Source organism: Sus scrofa, chromosome 4, assembly GCF_000003025.6.
Source record: "Sus scrofa isolate TJ Tabasco breed Duroc chromosome 4, Sscrofa11.1, whole genome shotgun sequence".
Taxonomy (NCBI): Eukaryota; Metazoa; Chordata; class Mammalia; order Artiodactyla; family Suidae; genus Sus; species Sus scrofa.
The window spans coordinates 61,515,970-61,535,449 of record NC_010446.5 but is presented as its reverse complement, the minus strand read 5'-3'; the positions used below and the strand labels follow the sequence as shown (position 1 = coordinate 61,535,449).

Below are 19,480 nucleotides of genomic sequence, written 5' to 3'. Positions count from 1 at the left end.
AAAAGACAGGGAAGAGGTTTGTTTTATTCAGGAATATGTACCTCACCTTATACAGTGTTTTGCACATATTAGATGTTCAGCGAATATTTCATAAATGAATTGATGATGCTATTATTGGTGTTGGCTCATTCCTAGGCTGCATTTTTTAATTCCTCTGGTTTTTATGATCCCAATACAAGCTTAATAAGTTTTAATTATCAGGAATTCCCATTGTGGCTCAGCAGAAATGAATCTGACTAGTATCTATGAGGGTGCAGATTTAATCCCTGGCCTGCGTGGGTTAAAGATCTGGTGTTGCTGTGGCTGTGGTGTAGGCCACCAGCTGCAGCTCCAATTCAACCCCTAGCCTGGGAACTTTCATATGCCACACTTGAGGCCCTAAAAAGCTAAAAAAAAAAAAAAAAAGTTTCAACTATCTATATGGATTTATATTATCCTGGATGTAAACATGAGGTTTCTTAATTAAGTTAGACTTACTATTATTACTTACAGCAATGACCCCATTGTTTACTCTTGCTTTAAGCATTCCGCCTTCTGGTGTAAGTTTATGAGTGCCAGAGGGACGCTCTGGGTAAAAGGGATTTCTCAAACCACAGGAAAGGAATTCCCAAATTGATTCTGGGAATTTGTATACACATTATATACATATTTCCCTCTTGAGAGGCAAGAGAAACTTTATTTCTCTAATGTAGACAAGGGCACCTTGGGAAGAGAGGGGAAGATCCCTGGGTTCTTACCCTTTCAAATACTAGTCTGCATAGTAGTATTTTAATACAACAAAAATGAATAAATAATAACTACATGTATCAATGTGACCAAATCTCAAAAATATAAGGTTGAGTCATGATTACATAAATTTTGAACATGCAAAATACTATATATTTTATTGATATACAGTATGCATATATAGCAGTAAACGTGTATCAGAAATGATAAACTGGAAAATTCAACATGGGAAGGAAAGATGTACACAAAACTGGGATGACACATTCAGGAGGTTCAAGAATATTTGTAACAGTTTATTTCTCCTTAAAATTTTTTTTTTTTTGTCTTTTTGCCATTTCTTGGGCCGCTCTCGCGGCATATGGAGGTTCCCAGGCTAGGGGTTGAATCGGAGCTGTAGCCACTGGCCTACTCCAGAGCCACAGCAACGCGGGATCCAAGCCGAGTCTGCGACCTACACCACAGCTCACGGCAACGCCGGATCGTTAACCCACTGAGCAAGGCCAGGGACCGAACCCGCAACCTCATGGTTCCTAGTCAGATTCGTTAACCACTGCGCCACCACGGGAACTCCTCCTTAAAATTTTTTTAAAGTACAAAACTAATATATTAATATGAATTAAAAACCAATCTCAAAGTGAATCCTAATGAAAATCAAATCAACTTAGATAGCATGAGAAACGTACAATTCACCTAACTAAGAAAATAAAAACACTGGACCCTTATCTTCACTGATTGAGGGGGAGGGGGAAGATAAAACAGACCTCTCTGGGTTACAATCCCCAAAATGTTTTCGTGATTCCAGGTTTTCCCTCCCTTTGAAATGTAAATACATACCTCTGAGGAGATAAGTCACTTTCCTAAGTTTCCCCACTATTTATCCAGTCATTGTTAAGCTTCCAAGATTTGTCCTTTAGGTTCCAGTAAAGTTTGCTCAAAAAACACTAACCATAGAGAAAACATGAACTCATGCACTTCCTGAAAATTAGTTGCAAATATCTAATATCTTTTATTCTCTTCATTAAGGTAATCATTAACCCTGTAACCAGGTCTTGGACTTTAAAGTGTTAGTAAAGGAGTGCATACATTTCTGTATCACATTGTTTTAATACTTTGGTAACTGTAGTACAATATAACTGTCTTTGTAACTAAATGTATTTCATTTTATGCATTATTCTGGAAAGATGTTCATAGATTCTACCAGCTTGCCAAGGGAGTCAATAAAACAAAAATGGTTAAGAATCTCTGGTCTAAGTATTGGAAATTATGTCTGTGGATTATATTGGTCAATATCTATTTTGCACATTCTAGATGATACCACACACTAACAGATGCTGAGTTTGCAGGTTACATGGGTTTACAACATGCATTCAAAATCTTTAAACTTCCCTCTTACATTGACTTACACTCCTAAGAATTCTTTTTTTTTTTTTTTTTGTCTCTTGTCTTTTTTGTTGTTGTTGTTGTTGTTGCTATTTCTTGGGCCGCTCCCGCGGCATATGGAGGTTCCCAGGCTAGGGGTTGAATCGGAGCTGTAGCCACCGGCCTACGCCAGAGCCACAGCAACGCGGGATCCGAGCCGCGTCTGCAACCTACACCACAGCTCACGGCAACGCCAGATCATTAACCCACTGAGCAAGGGCAGGGACCGAACCCGCAACCTCATGGTTCCTAGTCGGATTCGTTAACCACTGCGCCACGACGGGAACTCCCCTAAGAATTCTTTATCCTGCATGATGAGAATGAGTGTGTGTGTGTGTGTGTGTGTGTGTGTGTGTGTGTGTATGCTTCTTGGATCCTTTTCCTTTCAAAGGTAAACTGCATTCTGGTCAAACCAGCTGGACTATCCTCAGCAGCAGGTCAAATGGTATATTCTCAGCAGGCACACATACTTGATTTGGGTCCTCAGAACGATGCTCTGTTCATGACCCTGATGATGTCCCATATAAACTCCCAGAGCAAACTACACAGCATATAGCTTGTTCTTTCCCTGTGTTTGTCTTGGCCTCTGGGTACCAAGGCCTTTGGTGCTGTGGATTAGTAGCATTTACAATATCTAATTTCATTTCTCTCTTATTTGCTCCAGAAAATACTTGTAATTAGCCTTAGCCTTCTTTGAATCAGACTGTGAAGACAGAAAATGGTGACCATGGTTTACTTTCTGAGATTCAACCAGAGATATTTTATAGCAACATGTAGTAACTAATCAAACACATTTTTTTTCTTTTTAAAAAACCAGTCATTAAAAGGTCAACTATAGTTGGATGGGACAATCTGGAAGGAGACAGAAAGTGGAAGTGGATGGAGCCACAGGAATAATTATCTTGGAAACATAGTTGCTGCAAACACTGGGAGGAAATCAGTCAGGTAGGAGTAGTTGGGATATTAGGCTTTGATCAGATAAGAAGGTTGAGTATTTCAGATTTTATTTGATTAGAAGTGGAGATACATTAGAACTTTTGAGTGAAAAGTCTCTGTTTGAGATACCACATTACATTTGGACCAATTACATTTTGAAGGCTTGCCATACTCTGAATGTATCCTCCCCAAATTCATAGATTGAAATCCTAACCTCCAAAGATGATAGTATTAGGAAGCACCTTTGGGAGGTGTTTGAGTCATGAGGGCTGAGACTTCATGAATGAAATGAGTGCCTTTAAAAAAGAGGCTCCAAAGAAATCCCTTGTCCTTCCACCATGGGAAGACAGCAGGAAGTATATCACGACATGACCATACGGGTGCCTTGATCTTGGCCTTCCAACCTCCTGAACTGTAAGCAATAATTTCTGTCACTGATAAGCCACCAGCCTGTGGTATTTTGTTTATCCTTGATAACATCCTATGGCAAGAATATTTTAAAGAAAATGTTTAAAGAAATATCCAAGAATATGGGACTTGAAATAGATCTAGGTATAAAAGGTGGCACAAATTCTCATTCTACCTGGTCTTTATTATCCATGAATCAAATGGCCAAAAGTTTTAGAGATAAATTTGTTCATCGATGGAATCAGATCTCATACCAGGCGTCCAACCATAAACCTTCCCTATAACCATAATCATACAAATTGCTCTCACGATCCCTAGTTTCACAAGGAATTACAGTCATCTCTTGATACTTCTCAAAGTGATAGCTAACTTCACAAGTGATCCTTAGGTGACTTCACATAGTGTGAAGTATTTGTCTTGCAATAGATTTGAGCTGAAACATGGATATTCCAAGTTTTTACATTTTTTATAATGCATCCAAACTTCCTTTCTGTTATTTGTGGAAAAAGAAGTTTTTTTCTACTTTTCTTTCTTTTATTTTTTTAAGGGTCACAGGTGCGGCACATGGAAGTTTCCAGTCTAGGGCTCAAATCAGACCTACAGCTGCTGCCCTATGCCACAGTCACAGCAACGCCAGATCCAAGCTGTGTCTGCGACCTGTACCACAGCTCAAGGCAACACTGGATCCTTAACCCACTGAGCAAGGCCAGGGATCAAACCCGCATCCTCATGGATGCTAGTGAGGTTCGTTTCTGCTCAGCCATGATGGGAACACCATTTTTTTTTTCTATTTTTATATGTCTGTTCAACATAACATGACCTCTTCTAAAATCAGATGTTTTTCAAACATCTTACATGCCAGTCAACTTTATTTTTTTACATGATACAACTCCTATTCTTCTGACATGAAAGTAATATGAGTCAAAATTACTTATAAAGAAAATAAATTGGAACACAATTTATTGGAAGTTAGTTCTTGGAAATCTCTTCCTCAAAGCATTATGTTATGACATAGCATAGAACTCAAGACTGAGAGATATTAGGTACTGAAAAGACACAATGTAGTCCTGAGGAGCTTACAGTTTGAAGCAGGAGAGACAGTGATATAAAATATTATGAATATGAGTCCTGACAGAGGTTGACTGATACTTAAGAGCTGACTCTGCCATTTCCAGAGAACTAAGAAATATCCAATTGGAAAACTCAGGTGTGTGTTTTCAGTGGCAATTCAATCAATATGTAAAGTGATGAAGGGTTGAAATCATTTCAGCAGAGTCCTTTCCTGTCTTTGTTGCTTACTCCATCCAATTCAAATGAGAAATTTGAATTACAAAGAGTATAGTTTCCGTGATTGTAAAAATTCCTGGAACATATCTAAATTTTAAGTCATACAAATGAAATAGGTTGTATCAAAGCAGAAGGATTCTGGGTCTCTGGAAAAAATAAGCAAATTCATTAACTTTCAAGTTCGAAGAGTAACACTCTTCAGTGACATGTAAACATGAAATGTGGTTGTTATGATTTCTGTGTTGAGTCTCAAAAAGAGACGTTTTGGAGCATTTCTACTCTGCTTTCCAAAATACCATAATTCAACTCTTTGGTTTCACTGTATATTTTCTTTAATTAGGCCAGAATGTAAAAAAAGTTTGTAGTGATCTTTGAAAGTATCGTCAAACGTTTCTAGACCTTAAAAGGAACAAATACATTAGGAGACCAATGGGAGAAAATACTCCAACTTGTGGCTCAGTATTAGCACATGCATATTGATGAGTTCCAATCATCCTCAGGATGTCAGGAATAGGAGAAATATTTGGAAATATTTTCAAAACACATCCCATTTTGCTGATTCCAGGGTGAAACCCTTCAAGCTGTTAATGAAAAGCAGGCAAACACACTCTCCTCATCTGACCCATGTCATGGCGCAGACTGCTCATAAGAGACTACATTTGGTGTTGCCTTCTTGCCCCCAATTATTGCTTTCTGGAAATTGGCGTTAACACTCAGTGATCCTGTCTGTATGACATGGCTCTTTCCACACAGTCAGTTAAACTGTGTGGTTTATTTGACCAAAGTCAAAGTATATATTTGACAACAGCGGACCAATTCGAGTTTGTATCTGGCATTAAAGAATTAGAAGAGAGCAACTAGGAAGGAGACTGATCATATTTGGGACTGAGTTTTGCAAATGGTAGAAATCTTGGGAGAAAGCCGAGAAATTTGATGCAGAGATCCTTGAAACTTCCCCTTTCTAAATTAGCTCTTCCCTGGATTCCAAGAGATACTCAGGGGCTCTCCAATAATTGTCTTTCTCCTGGCCCCTAGTCCTCAGAATCCAGCCAGAATCTGTTGCTGTTTCTTGCACTAAAAGAACCTCAACGTTAAACTGAGATTAAATTTGGACTCAACTCTTTCACAAAAAGTAAAAGATTATTTAAATGTCCCTCAGAACACAGCAAAAGATGGGTCTGCCCAGGCTGGGAGTAAGTGGTGTGACAGCAGAAGGAGAGCTGATTTTCTCTTGACAATGTGGTCAGAATGCAAGGTGGATGTGGTTGAAATGAAGGAATAATAGAGCACTGACATAACAATGGCCACAAACAGGGGTCAACAATTTAACAGTAGAAGATGTCATGAAACATCCAAATATAATCTTAAGTCTTCAGTTTCAAATTACACTTTAAAGCCAAATTTTTATTCATCCTTTTGTTACTGCAAATCCTGTTGAGTGCTTCCCTTCAAGTTGAATTTTATAGGGGTAAAGGGAGTTTAGAGATGATTTGGTTCAACTATCTCCTTATACAGATGAGAGACGGAAGGCCCAAAGAATTTAAATGACTTATTAAAGATCTACTGCTATCAATCAGTGAAGTTAAGGGTTCATGCTTTTATTTACATAACTGCATGAATTATATATTTTCATGTTCTCCAAGTCGATTTGGTTTTAACTAGGATTCACTTTGAGATTTGTTTTTAATTCAGATTACTTTATTATTTATTTTTGTATTTTACCATTTTTTTAAAGAGAAATAAACTGCTACAAATATTCTTGAACCTCCTGAATATGCTGTCCCAGTTTTGCGTACATCTTTCCTTTCCATGATGAATTTTCCTGTTTACCATTTTGATACATATTTATTGCTATATATGTATACTGTATGCCAATAAAATATATAGTAGCATTTTGCATGTTCAAAATTTATATAATCATATAATTCAACATTCTATTTTTGAGATTTAGCCACATTGATACACGTAGCTCTTATTTGTTCATTTTCATTGCATTAAAATTCTACAGTGTTTCTACTCTCCTGTTAATGGACATTTAGGTTGTTTCTAATATTTCACTCTTTACATAGTGCTGCAATAAATATTCTTGTAAATGCCCATTTATGAGAGTTTTTCTCCCACAAATGAGAGTTTTTCTCTGATATTGAGAAAGACAAGAGCTGAGTAATTGTTGGAAGGACTTCCAACCTAACTAGACTTTGTCTAAGTAGTTGTATCAAATTATGCTTCCCTTAGCATTGTATGAGAATTTACCTTGTCTGACTAAGGCCTGCTGGACTTTAACTGTTTGCCAATCTAGGGCGTGTGAAATTATATTTCATTATTGTTTAGTATTTCTCTAAATATTTAATAGGGTTAAGCATCTTATGTGTATACTGGGCATGAGAATTTCCCATTCTTGTTGTCTGTTCAAATTTATTGCTTATTTGTCTATTGGATTATTTTTATTCTTCTCGGTTTATAGGTAATTTTTATAGAGGATCTGGATAGTATATATATTCTTTAAGCCCATGGCTTATTTTTACTTTTTTTTTTTCTTTTTCGGCTGCCCCTATGCATATGAAGGTTCCTGGACCAGAGACAGAACCTGAGCTGGAGCTGTGATGAGTGCCACAGCTGCAGCAATGCCAGGTCCTTAACCCACCCATTAGGTTGAGAACGGAGCTGGTGCCTCCACAGAGACAAGCTAGATCAGTAACCCACTGAGCCACATAAGGAACTGGAATTTTTACCTCTTGATTATGGAATGCATATGCATATATATGTAAAAACTTTTTGTTCAGTAGTCTTTCATTTTGATGTAGTCAAATGTATGTATCAATCTTTTTATTTGTGGTTTTTCTTTGTTGTGATTTAAAATGTCCTCTACAAAATTGTCATATTTTCTTCCCAAATGTGTAATGGGATTTTTAAATAAAGAGGTATTTAATCCATATGAAATGTTCTGCTGATTTTATAAACTAGAAAGATGTAAATTCATTTCTTATTTTCTGTGGAAAATAATTACTTTAGCACCATTTAATAATTATTTTTTCCCCACTGGTTTTCAGTGGTATCTCTGGAATATGTCAAGTATTCCTACGTGTATACATCTATTCATGTGCTTTCTATTCTGTTTCTTTGGCCCATTTTCTATTTCCGAGCCAATATCACAAACTTACTCTATTTTGTAATAGGTCTGGATATATGATAGGGCAAATCCTTGCAACATTGTAATTTTTCAAATTTATTTTGGATCCTAGATCTTTAAATCGATTTTTTCATTCCTAGTATTTTTTCATTCATTAATGTTGTCTCATTCCCCCCCCCACACACACCTGCCCCACCGATCAGTATTGTTAGAGGTTTTTCTCTTTTATGAATCCTTTTGAAGGACCAAATTTTGGAGCTAGTAATTCTACGAGTACTTCATTTTTTTTTTAGGGCTACAGCAGTAGCACATGGAGGTTCCCAGGTTCAGGGTCTAGCCACAGCCACAGCAATGCAGGATCCAAGCTGCGTCTGTGACCTTCAGCTCGTGGCAATGCTGGATCCTTAACCCACCTAGTGAGGGCAGGAGTTAAGTTCGAATCCTCATAGATACCAGTTGGGTTCTTAACCCACTGAGCCACGATGGGAACTACAGTACTTAATTTCTTTAGAAGAACATAATTTCCACTCTTCTCTCCAACTTTCTCTGTTTAAATTCTGATTTTTTTTTCTATTTTTTTTGTATTAAATTAGCTTAGCATTAACATTTTGAAATATTAAAAGCCATTCGTTTTTCTTGAGACATTTAACTGTACCCCATAAGTTTTAAAATGTAATAGTTCACGATTGTTAATTTTAAATATTTTCTAATTTCCATTGTTGACTTTTTTGAATTGTGAGTTATTTATAAATTTGCCTTTTAGCTTTCAAATATAAAGCTTTATAGAAAAGTTATCCTCGTCTTACTGATTTTTAAATAATTGCGTTGAGGGTAGAGAAAAGTGCTGAATGAAACCAATTCCTAACTATTTGTTGAAATTGACTTGGTAGTTAGAACATTGCCAGTTTTGGTAAATGCGTGGTAAATATTCCATACTCATCTGAAAAGAGGTGAATTCTAATTATCTGGTGTGCGGTTGTATATATGTTTATCTGTTCAAGCTTATTAATGTTTTATTCTAATACTGACCTCTACTATTTTTCAAAAATCTGATATCTTCTATTATCATACTGGATTATTTTTTCTCCTGGTAAATTCTGAAATATCTGCTTATAAATTATTAGGCCATGTTAATGAGAACATGTATATTTCTAATGCCTTCCTCATGGATTATTCTCTTTATCATTTTATGCTGGCCATTCTTATAATATCTTTTGTCTAAAGTATATTTTATCTGACATTAATACAGCTTCATTGCATTTGCTTAGTATTTCTTTAGGTATCTTTCTTCTATCTTTTATTTTTAGTCTTTTCATGTTTTCATGTTTTAGATGTGTCTCAAATACCCTATTGCTCTCTCTTTCCTTCTCTCTTCTAATCTATTATTAAGGACAATCAAAAGTAATCTCAACTCATAAGTTAAAAGACAGAGGTCTAAATTTATGTATAGATTTTTATTTCTTTCTTGGAATTTCTTCCTATCATCTTATTTTGGATTTTCTCTTTATCTTGCTTTTTCTATTTTTTTTCTTTTTTTCTTTTATGACTTTATTTGGATTGATTAAATTCTATTTCATGCCCTCCTCCTTCTGTCTTAGAAGTTATGCATCCTATTTCTATTCATTTTCATATTACTCTTAACATTCTAAAAGATATAGCTGAATTCACAAAATGTACAAGTAATCAATGTCCTCTCTGTCCAAATTAAAAAAAAGACTTCAGACATTTTAACTTCCCTGTTTTACTTCCCTGTGCCATTCTTGCCCCTCATTTTAGTTCTATTTTGCTTTTATACACTTGTTAGTGTTTTACCAGTTCTACATACTTTCATTAATATTAATATTGCAATTCTGCTTTATCAGCTTTTTAGGATTACCCGTGTGTTTACCAATATTTTTACCAACTTCTTTGCCTGTAATTTCTTTTTGTGTTAATATCTTTTGTGTGGACTCAACTTTCTTCTTCCTTAATTAGAACATTGAACAAATGAGTAGTTGATACTTCCATATTTTTTCTATTGGAAAATATATTTATACTGCTCTTACTTTTTAATGATATTTTATCTGGTTATACAATTCTAGTATGTCAATGATTTTCTTTTGTCAACTGAAATTGTTTATTCCTTTGTGTTTTGACTTCTATCTTTATGAAGAAGTCTGCTTTCAACTTAAGGGTTGTTGCTCAGTTCTTTGGTTGCTTTAAATTTTTCTTTTTGTCTTTAGTGCTTGATAATTTTGATAGAATATATCTACTGTTAGATTTTTTTAAAAATTTGTGACTTACTGTGCTAATGGAGGTTTATCTTTCCTTAATTATGAAGAATTTTTCCTCACCATGTTTCAAATCATGCCTTTCCCTTATTCTGTTGTTGTCCCTTTTAACTATAAATTTAATTTTGAATTTTAATATTGAATTTAAAAATCCTATTTTGTTTTTATGAAATTTTGTCTTATATTTTTCATGTTTTAATTTTTTGTGTAAAATTTTTGATATATTTTTATGTTGTGTTTTTATGTATTATTTTTTATGATTTTATATGTTTATTTTTTGATATATTTATGTTTGAATATTCAGTAGTCCTTGAATTTGGCATTATTGGGGCTATAATATTATTTGCTATAACTGGAAATTCTTCTTCATCATGGATTTTTTGCCCCAATTCTTTAAAAAATTTTTTATTTAAAAAATTTAAAAATATTTATTTATTTATTTATTTATTTTGCTTTATAGGGCTGCACTCACAGCATATGGAGGTTCCCATGCTAGGGGTCCAATTGGAGCTGTAGCCTCTGGCCTATGCTGGAGCCACAGCAACTCGGGATCTGAGGCACGTCTTCAACCTACACCACAGCTCATGGCAATGCCGATCCTTAACCGACTGAGCAAGGCCAGGGATTGAACCTGCAACCTTATGGTTCCTAGTCGGATTTGTTAACCACTGAGCTACCACAGGAACTCCTAAAAATATTGATTCATGCTTTCCAGAAAAACTTTTTCAAATGTATTACCAAAGGCCAATACTTCTGTCTTCTCTTGAGTATTGAGCCATTTTTTTCACCAAAAATATTGAAGTAATTTATGTTTTTATAACAATGTTTGTGATGGCTATAAGTCTCTCTTTTTAAAAATACAAGATCAAAGTGGCAAACAGATCCTATGTAGTGACTGACAAAGTAGAACAGGAAAAGCCTTACTCTAACCGACCATATGACCAATTAGCTGTATTCAGCCTTTTCAGGCTACCAATAACTTTAAGAGCCCTGCACCAATCAGAAAGGTTCCCATCACTATTTTTTTGTTGTTCATTTAAAAAAATTGTATTGAAGTACTGTTGATTTACAATGTTTTGTTAATTTCTGCTCTACAGCAAGTGATTCAGTTATCCTGAATATAAACATATATCCCTTCTTTTTCTAGATTCTTTTCCCGTATAGATTTATCACAGAATACTGAGTAGAGTTCCCTGTGTTGTATAGCAGGTCCCTGCTGGCCAGTCATTCCATATACCACAATGTTCATATGCCAATCCCAAACCCCAGTCCATTCCTCCCCTCCCCAACCTGTCCCCTTTGGTAACCCTAAGTTTGTTTTCAAAGTCTGTGAGTCTGTTTTTATTTTGTAAATAATTTTATTTGTATCAGTTTTTTTTTTTAAGATTTCACATATATGTGACATCATACAATATTTGTCTTTCTCTGATTGACTTCACTTAGTATGATAATCTCTAGGCCCATCCATGCTACTGCAAATGACATCATTTTATTCTTTTTTTATAGCTGAGTAATATTCCATTGTATTTATGTATCACAGCTTCTTTATCATTTCCCCACCCATGTTCTTAACACCACAAGCATTGTTTGCTGACACCCCATACTGCAAACAAGAGCACAGGCACAGAGAGGAGATTTTGCTTATCCCATTTTATTCTTCAAAAGATTTCTCTTCTTTACTGTCTTCATTGGCTTTATCTTTTTCCTTGCAATAATTCTGGCTGTTAGTATCAATAAAATAATTTTCTTCACCGTTTGTTCTTTCTTCTATTTTTCCTCTTCATTAAAGTTTCTGCTACCTTCGGTGAAACTTCTCATCTCTCGACTGCTCAAGTTCTCAGGTATTTTTCCACTTTAACCATTCTTTGAAACAAACTTAGCATATTCCCTGTGTTTTTTAGGGTATTAAAATAATGCCTTTCTGCTGCCATTCTTGCATTTTTATGAGCAATGTATTCAAATAGTAATGTTTTCTTTTGAAATTTTTCTTATCTTTCTCTAGTTCTTATTGGTAATCTCGTCTCCTTTCCCTTTTCACTCTTTCTAAGAGATTTTACTCTGGATTTAGATATGGGAACTAAACTTTGATAGGAATCATAAGCCTTAGCCTGAGCTGTTAGGAGTTTCTGCAATCCCTTCTTTCTTTGCTTCCGCTTAGTTAGGATACAGTTTCTCTCTTCTTCTAGTATTTTCTTTTCCTCAGGTGCTTTCCTTGTGGTTTGCTCTCTTCCTCTGAAAGATACCGTGGGTATTGTAGGGTTATACTTACAAAGTAAGGACTTTGCATTTACACTTCTTACTGGGGATGGTGCTTTTAAGATAGAAAAGACCAATATGTTTCTTTTGAATTTTCTTCCCTTGCTTCAATGTCAAATTTTTCTCTATGTTAGTGGAGGCATGTGAGGATGCATGAGGATCAAATGGTTTGTAAACTGTTAGGAATGTTGGACATGTGTGTTTTGAGAGGTGTTTTTGATATCTCTCAGTAAGGTCTTCAAAATCAGCAGTCTGGCACCTAACCTTGTGCTTACGCTTCAATTTTTCAGCCTATTCAGGACACTTGAAGCTCTTTGTAGGTCCTGTGAGCTGGCCTATAAAGCATAGGGGACTATTTCTGTAAAAACTTTGGGCTCTCAGCTGCAGCCTAATGATCCTATTAAGCCTTTTCAATTTTGTCACTAGTAGTTGAACTATAAATCAATTGAGGTACAAGTCTAGCTTTGTAATGGAGCAGGACCTTATGGAGCCTTCCCCAGGGAAAGCCCTTGCCCCATATCCTCTGCTTTAGCTCCTCTCTGAAGTACCTAGATAACAGTATCTGATGCACATTTCCTGAGTTGTTTTACAAATGTGACAATCTCCCCCACCAGATGGAAGCTGTTAGCTATGTGAGGACCATGAGCACATCGCCCCCAGGCCTCCTGGAGCCTAAGATTGATAATGTCAACCCTGGTGACACTGCTCTGTGACACCATCAGCCAATCAGAGAATTGTGCACAAGCTGATCACTTACCCTGTAAACCCCTTTCCCTCACCTGGATTTTAAAAGCTTGACAATTTTTTTTGCGGGGGGGGGGGAGTTTGGGATTTTTTTGGGGGGGCATGAGCCACCCATCTCCTTGCATGCCTTGAAATAAACTTTTCTCTTCTCTAAACTCTGACATTTTGTTTTGTTTGGTTTCACTGTGTGTTGGGCACATAAACTTGAGTTAATAACTTTAAATAGATTTGTTCTCTTTTTCACTTAAAAAAGTCTCTCAGCTATTTTTCCTGGATTTCTTGCTTCTATTTCTTCCTATAATAAACATACATGGCTTTTTGTGAGGCCAGAAGAGCTTTTTGTTTTTCCCTTCCTAGGTCTCCTCTGTTCTTCATTTTGCTTGACTTTCTTATGATAAAGGAGGAAAAACGATGGATACAGGCACTAGGTTGGCTCAATTTCTTCTTAGACATTAAATATTCTTGCTTTAAAAATTATTAATTATTCTATGGAGATATAATCATCATGAGAAAGAAAATATTGCCTGCCATATCAGTAAACAAAGGATGTCACAGTCATCAGTGATTGCAGCCACCTCCTGTGCTGGTGAGCCCTGAGGGAACTCAGGAAGGAGACAAAGGATACCTGCCATTTAGCAATCATCAGAGTACAGCCACTCCAGTAGTGAGCCCACAGGATGTGAAAACACAGGATATAGGGCCCCGCATATCAAAGGAATGATTTCATTGAGTTCAAGTTCTTGCATCTTCCCATACACAGAAAAGCACCAAATTCATTAACTTGAGTATCTGGTTTTTTTTTCTTTTTTAAAAATTTTGTCTTTTTAGGGCCGCATCTGCAGCGTATGGAGGTTCCCAGGCTTGGGGTCAAATCAGAGCTACAACTGCTGGCCTATACCACAGCCACAGCAACATCAGATCTGAGCTGTGTCTGTGACCTACACCACAGCTCACGGCAATGCTGGATCCTTAACCGATTGAGCAAGGTCAGGGATTGAACCTGCAACCTCATGGGTCCTTGTCGGATTGTTTCCGCTGCACCACGACGGGAACTCCAGACAGTTCATTTCTGAGTGTTAGACGAGAGTCCATTCTTGGGCTCTGGAAGGGGGTCCACCTTCTTGCAACATTTTGACTTTAGATTTCCTGCCTCTTTCTCTTTCTCTCTCTCTCTTTTTCTTTCTTTCTTTCTTTCTTTCTTTCTTTCTTTCTTTCTTTCTTTCTTTCTCTCTCTCTCTCTCTCTCTCTCTCTCTCTCTTTCCTTCCTTCCTCTTTCTTTCTTTCCTTCCTTCCTTCCCTTTCTTCCTTCCTTCTTTCTTTCTTCTTTTCTTTTTAGGGCCGCACCCGAGGCATATGAAGGTTCCCAGGCTTGGGGTCCAATCAGAGCTACAGCTGCCGACCTATACCACAGCCACAGCAATGCAGATCTGAGCCGTGTCTGTGACCTACACCATAGCTCGCGGCAACGTCAGATCCTTAACCCACCAAGCTAGGCCAGGGATTGAACCCACAACCTCATGGTCCCCAGTTGGATTTGTTTCTGCTGTGCCACAATGGGAACTCCTGTTTTCAAAACTCCTAGCTGGCCCCACCCTCCCATAACTCTCAACTTTTAGGTTGTGCATCTTTTTTTAATTGACATATAATATTATACTCGTTCCAAGTATACACCATTCTCCTTGGTTTTTTAAGCAGTTTGTGTATCATTTCAATATCTGATGTAGATTTCATGTTCTCATTTTTCTTTTGTTTTCTAATCATCATTTGAAAAATCTCAGGTACTATAATCTTTGGCACCCATCCTTTTGATTTCTTGTTTTTTTAACTGCTGGGAAGTCAGCATTTTCACACTGAATGTAATCTTCATCAAAAGGGTTTGTCCGTGTGTTGCCAATGAGCTCCTCAGTGTAGATCATCATTCTGTTTTTCTAAGATGGATAACTGCCCTTCAGAGGAATACAAGGGAAGACTGGCCTAAATTCAGCTCTGAAAGTGATATTGTCAAGGAGATGGGCCACAGGAGGTCTTATTTGATAGAGATCTGGAAGAGACACCAGGAGTGGCTTTGCTGATGGTCACTGGCTGAAATTCCTTTACATATAATTAATTTATGCTGGTAGATTTAATCCAACTTTGCCATCATTTCCAAGTGCACAGCCTTCAGTTCTTCTAGTTTCCTAAAATACTCTTCATTATAGTGGAAAATATCAGAAAGTTCACAAAGCTCTCATAGCTTCTACACATATGCCCATCTACCCCAGAACAGTGTTAAAATCAGCCAACACCAGTGCTGGCCAGTGGCTCCCCCTTCTCCTCCTCTTCCTCCTCCTCCAGGGCCACCACCACTACCACTAGGGTCTTTAAGGGGCCTTCAAATTCCTACTGGGTAACCTGTACTTGGGTGTTGGGATTCACTGTGGTTTGGGACCGGAGGCTGCCAGCCTTAATGTTTTGTGCTATCACTGTGCTGGCCAAGGGCAGGGAAGCTGTGTCTGCCTCGTTTGTGTTAAAATCTGGATTATACATCCATTTTCAGTGAATTTTTCCTGTAAGAATTCTTCACGGCCTGAACTGAGAACATTTGCCACTAGGGAAATTTTATATGTGCTTTTACCAGGCACCCCATGATTATAGTGTGTTTGGGGCCATTTTTACATTAACAATGTGAACTGGATTGGCATTTGCCATCTGCCGCTGCACAGCTGAAAGGCCTTTACATTTAATTTATGCTGGTGTGTCTTCTCTAACTTTGCCATCAAAGTTAGCGCTCATCAATCACGAGCTACTGCAGCTGCTGACCCGCCACACCCCCTGAAAGGAGCTCAGGGTGGAGATCAGGAGGCACGTTGTGAAAACCGGCAGAACAGATCTTTATTTTTGTCTTTTTGCCTTTTCTAGGGCCGCTTCCCGTGGCATATGGAGGTTCCCAGGCTAGGGGTCTAATCAGAACTGTAGATGCCGGTGTACATCAGAGCCACAGCAATGCAGGATCTGAGCTGTATCTGCGACCTACACCACAGCTCATGGCAACGCTAGATTCTTAACCCACTGAGCAAGGCCAGGGATTGAACCCACAACCTCATGGTTCCTAGTCAGATTCGTTAAGCACTGCCCCACAAGGGGAACTCCTGGCAGAACAGATCTTCAAAAAGTCAGATATTTTCAGGAGAAGATTTTGTGAGCCTGATTCTTGCATCTTCTCATATCTAGAAAAGCGCTATAATCCTTCATGGTGATGTCTCCTTCATGCGACTAGCAGTGACCTTTATGAGACTAGCAGCAAACTTCTGTAAAATTCGCTCTTGGTTGCATGTACCTCCCCTTTCACCAAAGTCGCATATATAGTGACATTTACTCCCCCACCTTTGCGGAGCAGTTTTTCTGCTGCTCTACCTGAAATGCTGCCTCCTAATGCCCTAGTCATCATTTTGCCCCAAATAAAACTTAGTTCTTAACTTTTAAGTTGTGCAATTTTTTAAAGCCGAGTGACTATTGCTTAAGGACTTCTTATTTAAACATACCTTGGGACAGGTCTGTGGTTATACATTTTAATAGAAATCTTTTTTAACCCCCAGCCCAAACCTATCCCAAGACAGACAAATCATCCTTTTATCTCCCTGTGCTGGTATGTTTTTTTCTCTTGTTCAAATTTTGTCTGAAGGTGTAACTCTCCCAGAGTCACTGACACAAAGGATATCAATCTTAATTCCTTATTTTTCAAGTTCATGTTTCTTTCTTTCTTTCTTTCTTTTTTTTTTTTGTCTTTTGAACTTTTTGGGGCTGCACCCATGGCAGATGGAGGTTCCCAGACTAGGGGTTGAATCAGAGCTGTAGCCGCTGGCATACGCCACAGCCACAGCAATGCCAGATCTGAGCTGCATCTGCAACCTGCACCACAGCTCACAGCAACGCCAGATCCTTAACCCACTGAGTGAGGTCAGGGATCAAACCCACAAACTCATGGCTCCTAGTCAGATTCGTTTCCGCTGTGCCATGATGGGAACTCCCAAGTTCTTGTTTCTCGTTTTTATATAAATAATAAAACCCAAGTCTCTCATATTGAGATCAGTATACATCTAGAGTAATCCTAGAAGTCTGCAGTTATTGTTCTGTTTTCCTATTTCTGTTTCATCATTATCTTTTCTTTTTTTAAAAAATTTTATTTTATGGCTGCACCCATGGTATATGGAAGTTCCTGGGCCAGGGACTGAATACTAGCCATAGCTGTGGCCTATACTGCAGCTTTGGCAATGCTGGATCTTTTAACCCACTGTGCCGGGCTGGGGACTGAACCCACAGCTCCATGGTGACCCAAGCTTCTATAGTCAAATGCTTAACTCACTGCACCACAGCGGGAACTCCTTTTATTTAAATTTAATTTTAAAAAATTTGTGTCTCTTCTTGTTTTTTTTTTTTTTTTTTGCCTGATGAATGGCGGTTTGCAGGTAAAAATTATGTTTCTAGATATTTTGTTATGGAGCTAATCCCGTCTGATGCATAATGGTTGAAAAAAATCAGTATTAAACTCTAGCATGTGAATTAAGAGTTCAATAAAATTATAACCTAAAACAGCATCATTTTCTATAGGAAATTATCTATTTTCTAAAATATTTAAAATGCTAAGACATTTTTGCCAATTGGCACAGAAAACTCTATTTAGAAATGCATATTGCAAACTGTCAGTAAGAAATATTGGTGGCTTAAATAATTGAAAGCACAACTATTTCCCTTTTCATAAAATATTATGTTTTGATATACTTTTTTAAGAGCATGCTTCAAAACATTTGCAAATTTCTGTTGTTAATGTCTGCCCTTTCGAGACTCTAATTACCCAGTCTTCAAAGCAAATTAGAAATCAAAAAGTATCCTGACAGTACCCTTCTAACTTCAAATTCACATTTTACTAGTGTTTAGTCAACCAATTTGCATTTTCTGAAAAGTATGTGAGCTCAATGAGTAGGGCACTTGATGCGGGGAAATTGGTGTAATGAATTATAAATCATGAAATACTGAAAGACTTGGGCCACTTGTCTTCAGGACATATGCCTTTTGTTTACTTCTGCTTTGCTGTGTAAGTGATAGATTTACAAACATAACAGATTTATGGCTTTATAAGTCCACCAGGAGATTCATTTAATAAGGGTGTACCATAGATATCCAACTGTTGATGAAGAGCATATGGATTTAGCAGCTGATAAACAGATTGGCTCAGGTTTGGTTTCCTTTTGTTCTAAACTTTGGACCTACTGAGGCATAAAATAAAAAGATTGAATGAGAGAACTATTTGCACTTTACATCCATGTGCTCATAAGTTGAAGTAACTTGAAAAAGATTAATGAGATGGGGCTCGTTATACAAAACAAAATTGGCATAAACTGTGTAATAGTTCTTACTCTAAATGTTTCCCATTGAATGAGTAGTCATCATGATTTCCACATTTTGTGATTCTAACTCCAAGTTGGAATGATCCTTGACATTATGGTTTTTAGAGATTCTAATTTAAATTTTAATATATAAGTTTAAGTTCAAGTTATGTTCTGAAATAGAATTTCTGTGGACAGGAAATTACCAATCTTCTTCCTAAACTAAAAAAAGACTGGCCATGAGACTCTAACTCCCCATGGAAAGTAGCTCTATTTAATAATCTTTTAGTTGTGCTACCTTTATTTGTAGACATAACTGCTATTTAAACTCACACACCCACACACTCACCTACTTGCTTTATTAGACTAAAATATGAAGTGGTGGAAGGATACTTTTCTATTTGAAATTTCAGAATTCTTTTTGTTCAGTTTTCTTCATAATCATGTCTTGGACTTTCATGCTGCTACCATTTCAAAACTTTTGTCACAGGTGTAAAAAAAAAAAAAACAACCCAGGCAAACTAAGTTAAATGATAATTTCCATAATAGTGTGTTACCACTGGCTGGGGTAATTGCATTTCAAAAAAAAAAAAAAGCATATTATGATGACCACAGTAATCCCAAAGGGCTGAATGGGGGAGATCAGGCACTTTTGAAAGGATGTGGGGCATGCAGTGGTTTTTCCAATCCTTAGCTCTTCTCTCAGCACCCCATGTTACTTCTAGGCTTCTCTTCCCAGTCTTACACCATGGTTGCCTTTCTCTCCTTCTATGTTCACTCTACTGAGGAGTCGTTGACATGGAGGGGTCTATATTTAGATTTTTCTCTCATTTCTTCAATTCCAATGGGTAGTCCAATGTAGAACTTCAACATTTTTGCACATTTTGTTTTATGTTTGGCTTGTCACTCCCTTCCTAAGGCCACAGTTTGCTTGAGGTCCC

General features: G+C 37.2%; 1 pseudogene; it reads right to left on the bottom strand.

The window, feature by feature from the left end:
- Nucleotides 11,828-15,438, bottom strand: LOC100152535 (annotated as a pseudogene).